Genomic DNA, 15,701 nt, shown 5'->3' on the forward strand with positions numbered 1-15,701 from the left:
GATGTTATTTGGTTTTCAAGCAATAACAATGATTGACATCGCTTCTGCAAAATTATTCGTAACTTCGCTTATAAAACAGCAATTTTATCATAGAAACTCCACACATAGTTCATTCCAAAAGGGCTGTTTTGTGAAAAACATGAAGTTTAGTGGACAGGCAGTCAATTTAAGTGGTAAGCTATTTCCTCACAAAAGTAGTTTATTCAGCGTTCTGAACCATCTCCATTAACATCCTGTCACGAATCTCACCTCCACTGTTCCTTCCACTCACTGCCAGAGGACTCCATCACCTGAGTACTGACTTTCACTCTATAAACTACATTTCCCATATCCCTGTAGCTGGTTCTGATTACATGCTCACCTGTTCCTCATCTACTCAGCTATATAAGACTATCGAGATATCATTGTGAAGTCTCGGTTTGCCCTGCATACATATCTGAGCGATATTCCCCCCTGTTTGATACTCTGCTGCCTGCCTATGTTTACTACTGTTTACCTGGAATACTGGAATGCCTGTTTGTGACCACCCCTTTGATTATCCTTGGATACTGCTGGTGATTGACCTTTGCCTGTTTACCTGTTTTCATTAATATTAATAAAGCTGCACATTGATCTCAATTCCAATGCAGGGGCCACTGGCCAAATTGATGCCCTACGCAGAGTTCCATGTGGATGGGGGTGGTTTGCATGATATGAGCGGGAAGCGATCATCTGTGTTCTAAACTGCTTTCGGGTCCTTGAATAACATATAACGTGCGAGTAAGGGCAGCCGGTGGACTTTCTGGTGCCCTCCTTGGGTAAGATGGTGCTCCCCACGGGAGTTTGTGCCCTACATGGTTTCAGGATTGGATTCAGGTTGATAAATTAAAATCAATCCAATCAGACTTAATTGTTACCATGATGTAGCTCATCAACTTTCTCTGTCAACTCAGGCTTCGATCCTGACTTAAAGATTACATTTTTTTTAAAAGCTTTCTTTGAACGTTCAGTTTACAGTGTGGTACAACAAAATTAGTACATAACAATTAAGAATAACAGCAATAAAAAAGAATATTTAAAGAAAACACTTTACCAATACCATAGATCAAAACAGAAACAAAACTAAACGGTAACTAAAATAATAAAGGAGAAAGAAAAAAAAAAGAGTGTTTTTTTTTGTTTTTTTTTTTTATTAAAAGAAGATGAAATTGGGATCAAATACTGTTTTATCTCTTGTAAGAATACCAAAACAATAAACTCACAATTCGAAAAACAAAACTTACATTTATGAATATAAATTCTACGTAGGAAAAGAATTAGATTTATTATAAAGCAGGCATTCGGATCCGCTTCAACAAATCAAAAAAATAACAGTTTTAGGATTCTTTGAAAAACTTTTCAAGATATTGCTTGAGATAAACAAACTAACATCTTTCCAAAGTTGCAGAGAATAACTGCACGACAAAAACAAATGAAGAGGAGTTTCAATGTCATTCTGACAAAAAGAGCAATTAGTGTCAAAATCAGTTATGAATTAATTTAAAAGATATTTATTTTACTTTGTGAGGAAAAACATGTTGCATGGACCATCTATTTTTCCAATTTAAATGATCAAAGATTCCATTCCAATATTAGATTGCAGAAGGGGCAGAGACAATGTTCTCAAGGAAGAGCTCTTAATGATTTCTTTTTTCAGTGAAACATATCTCACCAATAGGTGTGTTTACAGGTTTAGGAGAGCGTAATGAACCTAAAGAGAGAGTATTATTTTGGAAAAGCATGGAATAGCACCCATAACTGTAGCAAACTCTTTAAGGGTTACTGGTATATTATATTCTGAAAGAAATTCTATATACCTAAAAAACATTATTAAATAGCTGTCTAACATGAAATATTCCATTACTGAACCAGTGATTATAGAACAAAGATTTATTCTTAAATAAAATGTTCTTATTGTTACATATGTAACACCAATGAGGAGAAAAGTTATGCTTGTAAATGAGAGTCCATGCCAAAATAACTTTTTGGTGAAAGTTTGATAGCTTGTCAGGGAGTTTTTGAATATCATAATTACATATTAGAGCAAACTTTGTGCTACAAAGTTGTGAGAAGGCAAGCTGAGGGGAAAATATTCCAAATAGAGGTGGGATTTTTGAAGAATCGATTAAGCCAGTTTATTTTAATTTAGTTATTTAGTGAGCTAAAATCAATGATGTTTAAGCCACCCTTTTTGTGAGAATTTAGTATCACTGACTTTTTCAAATAATGGGATTTATTTTTCCATAAAAATTTAATTAAGATTCCATCGATTATTTTACATGTGGGCTTATCAACGTACAACGAATGAGCAGCATAGGTTAGGTGAGATAGACCCTCTTCTTTAACAAGCAAACCTCTGCCTTTCAAAGAAAGTTCTCTCTGCAGCCAGCAATTATGCTGTTTCATTGTTTTTGTAACAATTGTGTTCAAATTAGCAGTGCATCTAGATTTATCTTTATTTATATACCCAAATATGTAACACAGTTTTTGACTGCAATACCACCAATTGAAGAAATCATACTGTTTTTTTTTATCAGAATTTATTTATTAATTTATTAAGATTAAGATGTAGGCATGATGCTTTAGAAAAGAGATGAAGAGTACATAGGGCTGCTGGTATTTGCAGAGAGTTTTCTAAGAACAGAGCAGTATCATCCTGACTAATAATTACATCTGTATTGCCAATACTGATGCCTTTTAGATGACTCGCTTTGATGTGTGAACTAAGAAATTGTGTCCCAATTAAAAAAAAGATAGGGAGACATTGGACATCCCTGTCTAACAACACAGTTTAAGAAGAATCTGGGAGAGGTACCATTACTTAACTTATAGGAGCTACAACGATTCATATACAGCATTCTGACCATATTAGAAAAGGAGTCACCAAAGCCAATTCTATGTAGCGCTTGAAACAAAAACTCATGTTCTAGTGTGTCAAACACTTTATAGTAGTCTAAATATAAAATAAAACTTTCTTTTTTGGAGTAAATATGAATAGTCTAATACATCTAATATGAAGTGTAATATGAAGTGATATATGTCTGTTTGGCAGAAATCCTGACTGTGTATCATCAATATTGGAATTTGTAGTCTTTAGGCCAGAACTAATTATTTTATAGTCATTATTTGATAACGTGATTGGGTGCCAATTATCTATCACAAGGGGATCTTTGTTTGGCATTGGAATTAGGGTAATTATTCCTTGACATAAGGAATAATTCATAAAAATCTGAAGTGAGCCCAACAGTACCTGGAGATTTTCCATTTTTTAATGAATTAATCACTTCTACAATCTCATTCAGGGTAAGGATCATCACAAAAAGCTGTATCTACTATATTCAATTGCTGTACATTCTGAAAAGACTCTTGAAAAGAAAATCAGTTTCATCTTGGTTTGCGAAATTTAGATAACTCATTGTAAAATTTAGCACAGAATTTTCCAATTATTTTCTGATTCCATCAATCATGAGTTTTCCTATATAATTTTTTTGGCTTGTTCTCATTCTAATCGGAAAAAATAAGTAGAGCTTTACTCACCTTCCTCGAGCCACTTTCTGCGCGATCGGATGTAAGCTCCTTCAGCTTTATATTTATATATTTTATCAAATTGATGTTGCTGTTCATGTTGATTGAATTCATATAGATTGGTAACTATAAATAACATATCTGAGATTTCAAGTATGAGGCAAACATACCAACCACTTGGATCACAGTCGCAAAACTGAATTTCCCCTTAAAGCGATGAAGAAAGACGCAAACCCCAGCTTGATGACTTTAAGATTAGATGATGTGCTCGTGCACATGAATGAGTGACGTTTGCAGCGCACAACCAATCCTGTGAGAGAACGTGATTTACTTCTAGTGAGAGACTCAGCGGGATTTACCTCTCTGTTGAAAGCTGATGATTATGAAAATAAGAATATAAATTAATTTAAACTGTGTACAATACGTTGTTTTAAACATATATATAAAAAAAACATTTAAAGGGGTCATGACATGGTTTTTTTATTGTATTATTATGTTCCCTTAGGTGCAATTATAGTATTAATATATTTTCTTTTAAGAAAAACTTTTAAAATCTAGTGATTTATGACCTTTTCCCACCCTGTTTCTCATCCTCTGATTCAAACAGTCTGTTTTGGGGGCGTTTTCCATTTAAGACTTCAGTGTTAACGCCCACTGTTATGATTAGCTAACGTCAGTGCCTATGTATCAATTATTGACGCCCCCAGCCAGAACATGCAAGTAAACTAAGTAAAAACACTGTGATTATTCATAATGAATGAAATTGCGCTTTAAAAAGTAGTTTAAAGTTTAAAATAGATTACTTACAGTTTGCGTCGTCGTTGTTCCCAGAATAGTCGGCACGGACTTATCTTTGAGCAACAGTTTTCTGGCAAAGCCAGCATCATATTGAGATTTGTTCTCAAAACAGTCATCCTTAAAATGTACAGAACAAACGCTTAAGTTAACACTGCCGTGACTGGGACGTCCGCAAAAAATAAACTGCATCCATTTTTCCCTGACGTCTGGATCTTTCGGCAGCTTATTCAGAGGTTTTGTTTGACCACAGCCAGGAACAGCACATCTGTGTGGCATCGTAATTTTCCTGTGCACAAGTAGTCTCTGTCAGAGCTCGCTGTCCATCGACTGAACACTTGTGAGGCGACGGCGATACTGAAATGAGCGTAGTGTCTTGCGCTTAAAGCGTAGTTATCTTGTGCTGGAGGCGGTCATATGCAAACGCTGTTACGTCACTTCTAACCGACACGTCACTTCTAACCATGAATCCAGAACGAGCTGTATTTTGAGCTTGATTAAATAAATGATTCGTTTAGAATGGGGAGGACGTCTTAAAATATTAAACTTGCAGGACGTTTTAATGATACAAAGACCTCTTATATACCAAAAGATCAAGGCAAATTTGGTTTCTCATGTCATGACCCCTTTAAAATGTATTTACCCTATACAAGAGTTCAGCATGAAATCAGGACGACTTAAAACACATGATTTAAGGGGTTTTCTTTGGGTAGGGATAACTTTTAAGGCAAGACTTAACTAGTAGGATGTAAGTTCTTCGTAAAGTAATGTAGTTGCATATATGACGTTTACATGTATTTATCTAATAAACAGCCTTTATACACAGAACTGTTAAAAAGCTATGAACTTCAATTTGGTATTGTTACGGTTGATGTTCAAACCTTGTTTGTTCACGTAACTGTCAGCTGTAATAAATTAAATCCCCCAATAAATATGATACGTAATAAAAGTATATTTGATAAATAGTATATTGCCCTGTAAAAACAATATTATAGAAACGGTTGTAACAACCCCTTTTCTTTTTAGGTGTTACCCTGAGGGGGTTCAACAGAAATTCAACTGGTACCGAATGATAAAACCACTTCATGCAACAAATATTCTTTTTTTCCTCTATTTTATTCTACACGTGCTTATATATACATATATAATTGCCCCAACAAAAAACAATATACATAACAAGCAGTCTTTGTCTCTGTGTGAATGTGACAATATTATGAATGAAACTTCTCGTCATATATATATATAATATTTATAATACATAAATAATTATATTACTATATATAGAATTGTAAGAATTGTAAACAATAAGCTTCATTTCACTAAATTTTACATTTCCGTAACTGCTGCTAATAGTTAATAGTTCATTGACCCATTGTGCGGTGCGAGCTGGAAATCACCTGTCACCAGCCTGTCTCTGTACTATCTGAAAAGTCATAAATATGACATTAGTTACCATGAGATTAGTGAAAACAATGAACATGAGGTAACATAAAGGCAACAGAAACCCTAGCCTGAAATAAGTTGAGGCAAATAACGGTATGCGAACACTAATCCTCAAATATTAGCTGATTTGATCTTTAAAAAACAACATCGCTGTAACAACATACTCATGCTACATACATATGTCGGTGTGTTACATAAATATATAAAATAAATGCATTTATTGACTACTAAATTACCAGAAATCGCAGTTCTGTCACTCTACTCTAACAGTTTGAAATGCCCGCCAAAGCACTTTCTGGAACTATCTGAAGTCTACGTGAATCACGTGACGATCAAGCATTTAGAACTTCCGTTGTCGCAACTCTCTGATTTCCCTGATTTTCATTTATCTGGTGTCTTTTTTTTTTTTTTTTTTTTTTTTAATTGCTTAAAGAAACATACAAAATACCAAACAAACCTCAAGATACAAATCTTATCCAATTACAAAGAAGTCTAAATAGCAGCACAAAATATAAATAAATACCATAAATCTGAAAAAAAAAAAAGAACTTAAATAACAAATAAAATATTACACAAGGGGGTAATCATCAAAAAATACCTTCAAAAGATTATACAATTTAAGGGCTTTTTTGTTATGCACAAGTCTTAAAGATTTAAAGAAGATCATTAAATCTTTATGGAAAAGTAAGAAAATGGGAGGGTTCTTAAAGAATCTGCATTTGTGTATGAAGTAATTGACCAACAGCACAATATTGTTCACCAAAAACTCATGATCGTAATTCAAAGAAAAAAACAAATATTTTATAGTTTTAAAATTAAAGTCAGGTATTTCATATTTCAATCTTAACCAACCATAAAGGTCATCCCAGAATTTCTTTGAGAATTTGCATAAATAAAATAAATGTTCCAACGACTCTATATCTGCTTCGCAAAAGGTGCACTCATTACAATCCATATTAAATCTGTGTCTGAGGAAATCATTACAAGGATAAATATCATTAATAATTTTAAACTGAACCTCTTTTACCTTTGGAAAAAGTGGAAAAGTGAGAAATCTTGTTCTAATTTGACCCACTTTGTCTTTCGGGAAATCAAATATAAGAGGTCTTTACAAGGGAAAGTCTCTATATTTACCAATGTTCTTAAAACTTTAATCTTACATCCCTCCTCTGTAAAATTAAGACCAGAAATTGTTAAACTTTTCAATCTCGGAATCACAGGTGAATAACACAATGCACCTTTAACTATCTGAACCAAACCACCAGGAACAGCTTTTAACAAAGTCACATATAATTTCTGAGTGCAAATAAAATTATATCTTTCACAAAAATTGTCATAACTAAGGAAATTTCCTTCCTCATCCATAATGTGTACAATGGACCAGACACCTTTATCCATCCAGTCTTGAAAGAACACAGATTTCCTATTAATAAGGATACACTTATTATTCCACAAAGAACAATAATGTGGGGAAAAATTGTGTTTGTATATCAGTTTCCAATACAATAATACCTGACTATGAAAAGATGACAATTTACACTTTAGTTTTGATGGCTCAAAATCACACCTCAAAAGAAAATCAATGCCCCCCAAAAAATCAAAGATTTTTGAAGAAAAACTAGACCAAACAGAATGTTTATTCCTAAGGAAAGCTTGAAGCCATCTCAATTTAAGAGTGCCATTCATAACATCGAAATCAATAATATTCAAACCTCCCTCACTGACTGGCTTCACTACATCTGATTTTCTTATGAAATGGTGTTTGTTTTTCCAAAGAAATGTATACTGAATTTGATTAATATCCTTTATCCACCTGTCAGAGATAGCTAGAGAATATGCAGGATAAATCAGCCTAGAAAGTATCTCAGTTTTCTGTAATAAAATTCTGCCAAAAATGGAAATATCCCTTTGTAACCACACATTTAACATATTTTGACTTTTTGTTATATTGTCAGCCAAATTAATTTTTTCTCTAGTTTTAGTGTCTTTAGTAATAACAATACCTAAATATTTTACCTCATTTTTTAATGGAATATTAAATAATTGAGATTCAGTCCGATTATGCACTGCCATCAACTCACACTTTTTTTAAATTTAATGTCAAACCAGAAGCTTTGGAAAAATGTGACACCAAATGAATGGCAGCTGGGATCTGCTCTGCATCCCTAAGAAACAGAGTAGTATCGTCTGCTAGTTGACTTATTAATAGCTGACTCCCCAAAACATTCAACGGCTTAACCTCTTTACTATTTTTAACATAAATTGCCAAAAGTTCAGCTATTAAAATAAACAAATACGGACTTGTCGGATCTCCTTGTCTAATACCTCTGTTTATGTTAAAACGCTTAGAAGTCCCACCTGGAAGTGATACTGAACTATTAATATCATTATACAACATCTCTATCAATCTAACAAATTTAGAACCAAATCCAAAAGATGTAAGTGCATGTAGAATAAACGTATGTTCTACAGTATCGAATGCCTTATAGAAATCAAGAAACAAAATAAACCCATCATCCTTAATCAAATGTGCATAATCAATTAAATCCAAAACAAGTCTAATATTGTTGTGTATTAACCTTCCTTTAATAAAACCAGATTGTGTTTCACTTATAACTTGACTCAACCTAAATTTTAGCCTGTTTGCAATAGCAGCTGTAAGAATTTTATAATCACCATTGAGTAGGGTAATCGGTCTCAGATTATCAATAACTCTTTTGTCTTTGCCTGACTTTGGGATGAGAATGGTCAACCCCTGCTTCATAGTTGGAAGTAAAGAGTTAGCATCAAAACATTCCTTTAAAGCTTTAAACAACAAATCTTTTAAATCTTCCCAGAAAAATTTGTACAAATGTGTAGTCAGACCATCCTGACCAGGAGATTTACCTAAAGGCATTTTTTTAATAGCGGAAACGATTTCGTCCAATCTCAGGTCTACATCACAACTTTCTTTAAATTCAATATCAATCTGTGGAATAAAATCTTTTATCTTTTCTAGAAAATCTTTACCATTTTTGACAGAATATGAAGAAGAATAAATATCACTATAAAATGAGTAAACTTCCTCGGATATTAATTTGGGGTCTGTGATTACCTTCTCATTAACAATCAAACTATTCACAGCATTGCTTTTCTGTCTCTTTTCTAACTGACAAAAATATGCTGTATTTTTCTCTCCTTCCTCCAACCATTTTGCACGAGACCGTACAAAAGCTCCTTGTGCTTTCATTACATACAAATTATCTAATTTAGCTTGAAGAGAGAGTAATTTATCAAGATCATCTTGAGTCATTACCTGTGTACTACAACAGGTGTTCATTTCTTGAATTAAACTTCACTCTTTTTGCTTCTGTTCTTTGTTCTTTTGTTTGCCAAATCTAATTGAAACTTCCTTTGTTTTGAACTTAAAATACTCCCATTTATTTCCATTAGAAGTTAAAGTGAGGTCATCTTGAATCTCAATAATCAAATTTCTTATTTGACTACAATAAACTTTATCATTTAAAAGTTCCGCATTAAACTTCCAGTAGTCTTTTCTAAAGGTATGTTTTGTTGTTGGTGTCAAAATCAATGAAATGAGGCAATGATCTGTCAATGGTGCGGCAGAAATGGAAACGTTAGTGACAAACTCAGAATGTTCCTCAGTAATAAGCCAAAAATCAATCCGTGACTTTGAGGATCCATTTGGTTTGACCCAGGAAAACTGAGAATCCTTCAAATGCTTCAACCTCCAGATGTCAATAAGGAAATTTGACTGGCAAAACTCCTGAATAATGTTATTAAAATGGTGACTTGTATAACTAGAAGGAGATCTGTCCAGCCATTCATCTGGTGCTAGATTAAAATCACCTCCAATTAGTACAAAATTTGTTTGAAATTTTAATTTAAGCTGTGTGACAACATCTGTAATCTTAGAAAATAAACTCTTGTTTTGCCCAGTACTATTATAACCATAAACATTAACTAAAATAAGAAAAGTATCTTCACTATTAACCACAGCAGCAAGCCAGTGACCGTGAGCATCAGACTGAAAAGTCACAATCCTCCCAGGGCAATTGTTAAGGCAAATGGCGACACCTGCTGATCGATTGGAGCCATGACTAAATAAAATTGTCTCTCCCCACTGCATCTTCCAGAAAGCAGCATCTTCTTCAGTAGAGTGAGTCTCTTGTAGAAAAACAAAATGTGACTTTTGCCCTTTGCAAAATAAAAATATACCTTTGCGTTTTACATTGTCCTTAAGTCCCCTTGCATTTAACGAACAAAAAGATAAACGAGATTTCAACAAGAACATACGCCCACTGGAACTCACAGTGTAACGTTACGAATCAAGAATGTCAATAAGCTATCGACAATGAAATTAGTAAAATAAAGTGCAACACTTACAAAAAAGCCTCTGAAAAAACTGCACATTTCCCATTTTCCAAGACTTCATCATCAGGCAAAAATTTGCTTCCCTTCAATGAAAGCGAAGGGACCACGAAAGTATGCCACTTTCCCTTCAGCACGCGCTTGTTTAATGCGTGGCCAAAGTACTCCCCTAGCCTCTCGGTCTTCTTTATTTAAGTGCTCAGCGAAATGAATGCCTGCCTCCTTGCACACGGTTGATCCCTTTGACAATGTCCATATTTGATCTCTGTAGATTCGCTTTGAAAACTGTATGATGATCTGGCGCGTACGATTCCCTTCTCTTCAACCAATACGATGAACCGAATCAACCGCCTCTTCCATTTCCCAGGACACACCAGGAGCAATCTTGGCCAGAAGGGTTATCACTTCCTGTCGGGTGTTCTCGTTCTGTTTCTCTGACGAGCCTTTGATGCGTAAATTCCAACGCCTTTTGTAGCGATCCAATTCTCCTACCCTTGACCTCAACTCTTTATTTTCTTTTTAAAGATCAGAAAATTCCAGCTCCAATATAGCTTCCTTCTGCTTGTGAGCTTTCATCTCTTCCTTAACCTCAGAAATGGCATTACAATTCTCTTCCATTTTTTTGGACAGCTCCTCCAGTTTTTTCTCCTGCTTGTCAAATCTTCTGCCGAGGGAGTGAATTGCCTCAAGTATATCCGCATTAGAGATATCTTCCACCTGATCAGGCCGCACTTTCTTCATTATGTGAACTTTGCTGGGAGTAACAGGTAAATTCTCAGCAGCACATTCCTCCAAGACACGCTTGTTAGTTTCAGCAGAAACCTCCATCGCGTCAGTATAATCATGATCATTTCTGTTACTGCTCACAGTCTTCTCTTCGGAGTTACGTGCTCTACTTGTCATCTTTAGATGATAAAAAATAAATCTCTATTAAACCGTTTGGGAAAAGTCTAAAAATAAGAAATAAAACTTTGAGACTTTGCTAGCAAAAAAACAATGCTGCTATCTAGTACGCCATCTTCTTCTTCTTCTTCTGGTGTTTAATGGCGGATTGGCAGACCAACATAAATGGTGCATTCCCGCCACCTACTGATCTGAAGTGTGGAGTATACTTGGCTTTGGAAGAAACGAGAGGGGGAAAAAAAAAAAAAAAAATATTTAAATTCTATTTATTATTCCTGTTTTATTTAAATATCTAAATATTAATTCGTGAATTCTTGATTGTCTTGACCCATTTCCTAACAATACTCTTATTGAAATTGTATCAACTCCCATCCATTGTAGCTCTTGAATTAACTGTTGTCTCTCCCATTCGTATGCAGCACATTCTAAAAGAATATGCTGCACTGTTTCTAAATCCCCACACTTATCACAGTTTCCTGTATCATGCTTCCCTATTTTATAAAGACTATAATTCAATGCAGTGTGACCAATTCTTAACCTTGTAATAATGACATCTTTTTTCCTATTTCCATATCTTTTCCTCTCATTTCCAACCTGTTCTTGAATTTGATAAAGATGTCTTCCTTTAGAGTCACTATTCCATATCTTTTGCCATCTTTTATTAATTTCAATTGCTATTAATCTCTTGATTTCTGATTTACTTAGTGATACATTCATTTCTATTTGTGCATGATTTAATGCTTTCTTTGCCAACCGGTCTACCTCCTCATTACCATCCACACCCACATGTGCAGGCACCCAGAGAAAAAATACCAGTATCCCTAACTGCCTTGCTCTAAATAAACATTGCAAAACTTCAAATATTAAATCTTGCCGAGATTCAGATTTTCCACTCATAAGACTAGTAAGAGCAGCCATTGAATCCGTACATATCACGGTTCTAGCTGGTTGAACTTCTTCAATCCACTGTTGTGCTAACATGATAGCAATTAATTCAGTAGTAAATACCGATACATGATCCGATATTCTTTTTGCAATTTTTAAATTAAATGTAGGAATGAATACTGCTGCTGCAGTTCTTCCAGACTCTGGTTCCTTTGACCCATCTGTAAATACCTGTAATACTGAATAGTACTCTCGATTTACATACTGTTTAACTACTAATTCAGTTGATATGCTAATTGGTTTATTTATTTCTTTATGTATTTGTAAGTCAATTAATGGCATGGGATACATCCAAGGAGGAATTGCTGGTATTGGAACAGAGGGGGCTATTAAATAGTCTTTCAATCCCAAGCTGTTTGCCTCCTTCCCTACTAACCAACCAAAGCTTGCTATTTCTTTGTATTCATACTCCCAACATTCCTTCAACAATATTTTTACTGGATGACTTTCCAGATGTCCACATACACCTGACCAGTATCTCATCCTCAATTGAAGTCTGCGTTGTTCCAACGGTAATTCTCCCAATTCAACTTGTAGTGATACTACCGGAGAAGATTTAAATGCTCCACAACAAATTCGTAAGGCCTGATTTTGTATAACTTGTATTTTTTTAAGTAAAGTTTTCTTCGCAGAACTGTATACCATACTTCCATAGTCTATATTTGACCTGATCACTGCATAATAAATTCTTTTCAGTGACTGGCAACTTGCCCCCCAATCAGCACCTGACAAGCATCTTAAAACATTTATTCCTTTTTTACACTTTTCTATCAATTTCTGAATATGGACTCCAAAATTTAATTTAGAATCCATCCACATACCTAGAAATCTCACTACTTTAACTTGTTCCAGCTTATGACCATACATTTTAATATTTAACTTAGGAATATTTTTCTTATTAGAAAAACAAATTACTTGTGTCTTTACCACAGAAAACCGAAAACCCCAACTATTCGCCCATTTCTCCACCTCCTTCACTGCTTTTTGCATTTTATTTTCTACAAACAGCATATTACGTCCCCTTTTCCACAATGCCCCGTCGTCTGCATACAATGATCTTCCTATTCCAGTTTCAATATTACTAAATATGTCACTAATCATTAAGTTAAAAAGAATAGGGCTGCTCACACTTCCCTGAGGAGTTCCATTCTCAATTGAGAGAATCCTAGAGTATTCAGACCCCACTCTAACTTGAATCGTTCTTCCAAACAAAAAACTTGAAATCCAGTTATACATTTTTCCCTCAATTCCCAAACTTTCCAATTTCATTAACAGCCCTTCTTTCCACAACATATCATAAGCCTTTTCAACATCGAAAAATACTCCCATCAACATTTCTTTATTAATTTGAGCTTTTCGAATTTCCGCCTCCAAACTCAGAATTGAGTCCATCGTATTTCTCCTTTTCTAAATCCGCTTTGACATGCTGACAGAATGTTTTTACTCTCCATTTCATACGTCAACCTATTCATAACCATCCGTTCCATAAGTTTGCATAAATTAGATGTCAACGCAATGGGTCTATAACTAACTGGCTGAGAATGGTCTTTTCCAGGTTTAGCGATTGGAACTATTACTCCATGTTTCCAATTCACAGGAATATTCCCTAAATCCCAAATTTTATTAAAAGTCTTAAAATTATATTCAATGATACATTTGACAATTACGTAATCATCTCATAACATATTTCATCCTTTCCTGGTGAAGTATGTTTAACCCCTACAAGCTCTCTTTAACTCATATAAGGTAAATTTTGAGTCTAACCTACTTCCTGATGTAATCTTCTTTTCATATATATGCTCATTCTCTTTCACTTTCTGTTCCCTATACTTCTTCATATTATCTGTAATATTATCATTACTATGCACCTTAACAAATGCGTCCACTAACATCTCTGCTTTATCACTATCTTTTATTGCTATTTTCCCCTTTCCTACTAAAACTGGAATATTATTATTTCTCCGGATCCCTCCCATCTTTCTAATCATGTTCCAAACTTCATTTATTTCAATGTCTTCCCCTATTCTATTACAGTATTCCCTCCAGAACATTCTTTTTGCTATTCTTATTTCTCTCCTTACCATAGCCTGAGCTCTCTTAAAAATAATATAATCAGTAAACAATATCGATTTTCTGGCTTTCTTCATTGCTTTATTTCTTTCCCTTACTGCCTTACTACATTTTTCGTTCCACCATGGGACTGCTTTTCTACTACTTATAGTTTTCTTTTTTCCTATTACTTCCTCTGCCGTATTTCTTAACGCTTTTAGTTATTTCCATACTTAACTCTTCTATTTCTTCAATTTCTCCCATTTCATTCATTTTGTTATTACACAGTTCTTTAAAAAGCTCCCAATTAGCTGCCTTAAATTTCCATCTTGGCATTCTCTCCACCACAGTTTGTACAATATCCATACCAATTTGACACCATACTGGATAGTGATCACTTCCCAATGAACTTTGCTTGTTTACATTCCATTCACATTTTCTAGCTAGATTTTCTGAAACTAGCGTTATATCTAACGCTGAATTACGTTCATTACTCACATCTATTCTTGTTATATTTCCATTATTAATACATACTAACCGTCCCCAATCTAGCATTTCTTCCACTATCCTCCCATTATAATCTGTTTTAACACTCCCCCATAATGTATTATGTGCATTAAAATCTCCACACCATACTACCTTTTGATTAGGATTACCTCTTATTTTTTCCATCTCATTCTTACATAACCTTTCACATGGATTATAAAAATTTATTATTTTAATACTTTGATTCCCTTCCCAAACCTCCATCATCAACACCTCTTGATCCTCACTCACTTCTATATTCCTGTATCCCACCCCATGTTTTATAAATGTTGCTACTCCACCTCCATTACCTTTTTTCCTATCTTTCCTAATTAATTGATATCCTTGTAAAACAAAATTCAACTGAGGTTTGAGCCAAGTCTCCTGTATACATATAATATCTGGTCTTTTCTCCAGATCAGAGATGAATTTTTTAAACTCTTGTCCATTAGCAATTAGGCTTCTCGCATTCCACTGTAAAATTAAAAACACCATTATGAACCACCACATCCTGCTTGCGTATTTGTTAACTGCACCTTTAACTTCTCATTAATCATTTCCACAGATATTCCCTCAATCTCTAGGTATTTTTCAGCTGCTTTTATTATTATTCTAATTCTTTCAGTCCGGCTTTCTGTTTGTGCAGAACAATTTACCACTTCAGCTATAAAGGTAACAAATGCCACATTACTCTTAATCCCGAAGTTCTCTTTAGTGTTTTCCTGAGCCGTTTCCATCTTTTGTTGAGGAATTCCTTTACCATTATCCCCTGATTCTAAAGTCTTTCCTACTTTCTTTACCGCCTCGAATATGACAATCCTTCTTTTATTCTTACATTTTGCACTTGAACTACATTTTTCCTCACCTCACATCCTCCATATCCCGCGACTATGTTCCCCTCCACAATTACAACACTTGGGATCCACTCCTTGCTCACATTTGCCATATTCATGCTCTCCTCCGCATCTTACGCACCTTTGTTTACCTCTGCATACAGCCGCTACATGTCCAAACTTTTGGCATTTGTAACATCTTAGAGGAGGGGTACGTAAAGCCTAACCGGAAAACTCATAAATCCTAAGAAGACTTTACTTGGCAATTTATCTTCATTAAAATGAATCATCACC

The sequence above is a fragment of the Xyrauchen texanus genome, chromosome 49, assembly GCF_025860055.1.
Source record: "Xyrauchen texanus isolate HMW12.3.18 chromosome 49, RBS_HiC_50CHRs, whole genome shotgun sequence".
NCBI lineage: Eukaryota > Metazoa > Chordata > Actinopteri > Cypriniformes > Catostomidae > Xyrauchen > Xyrauchen texanus.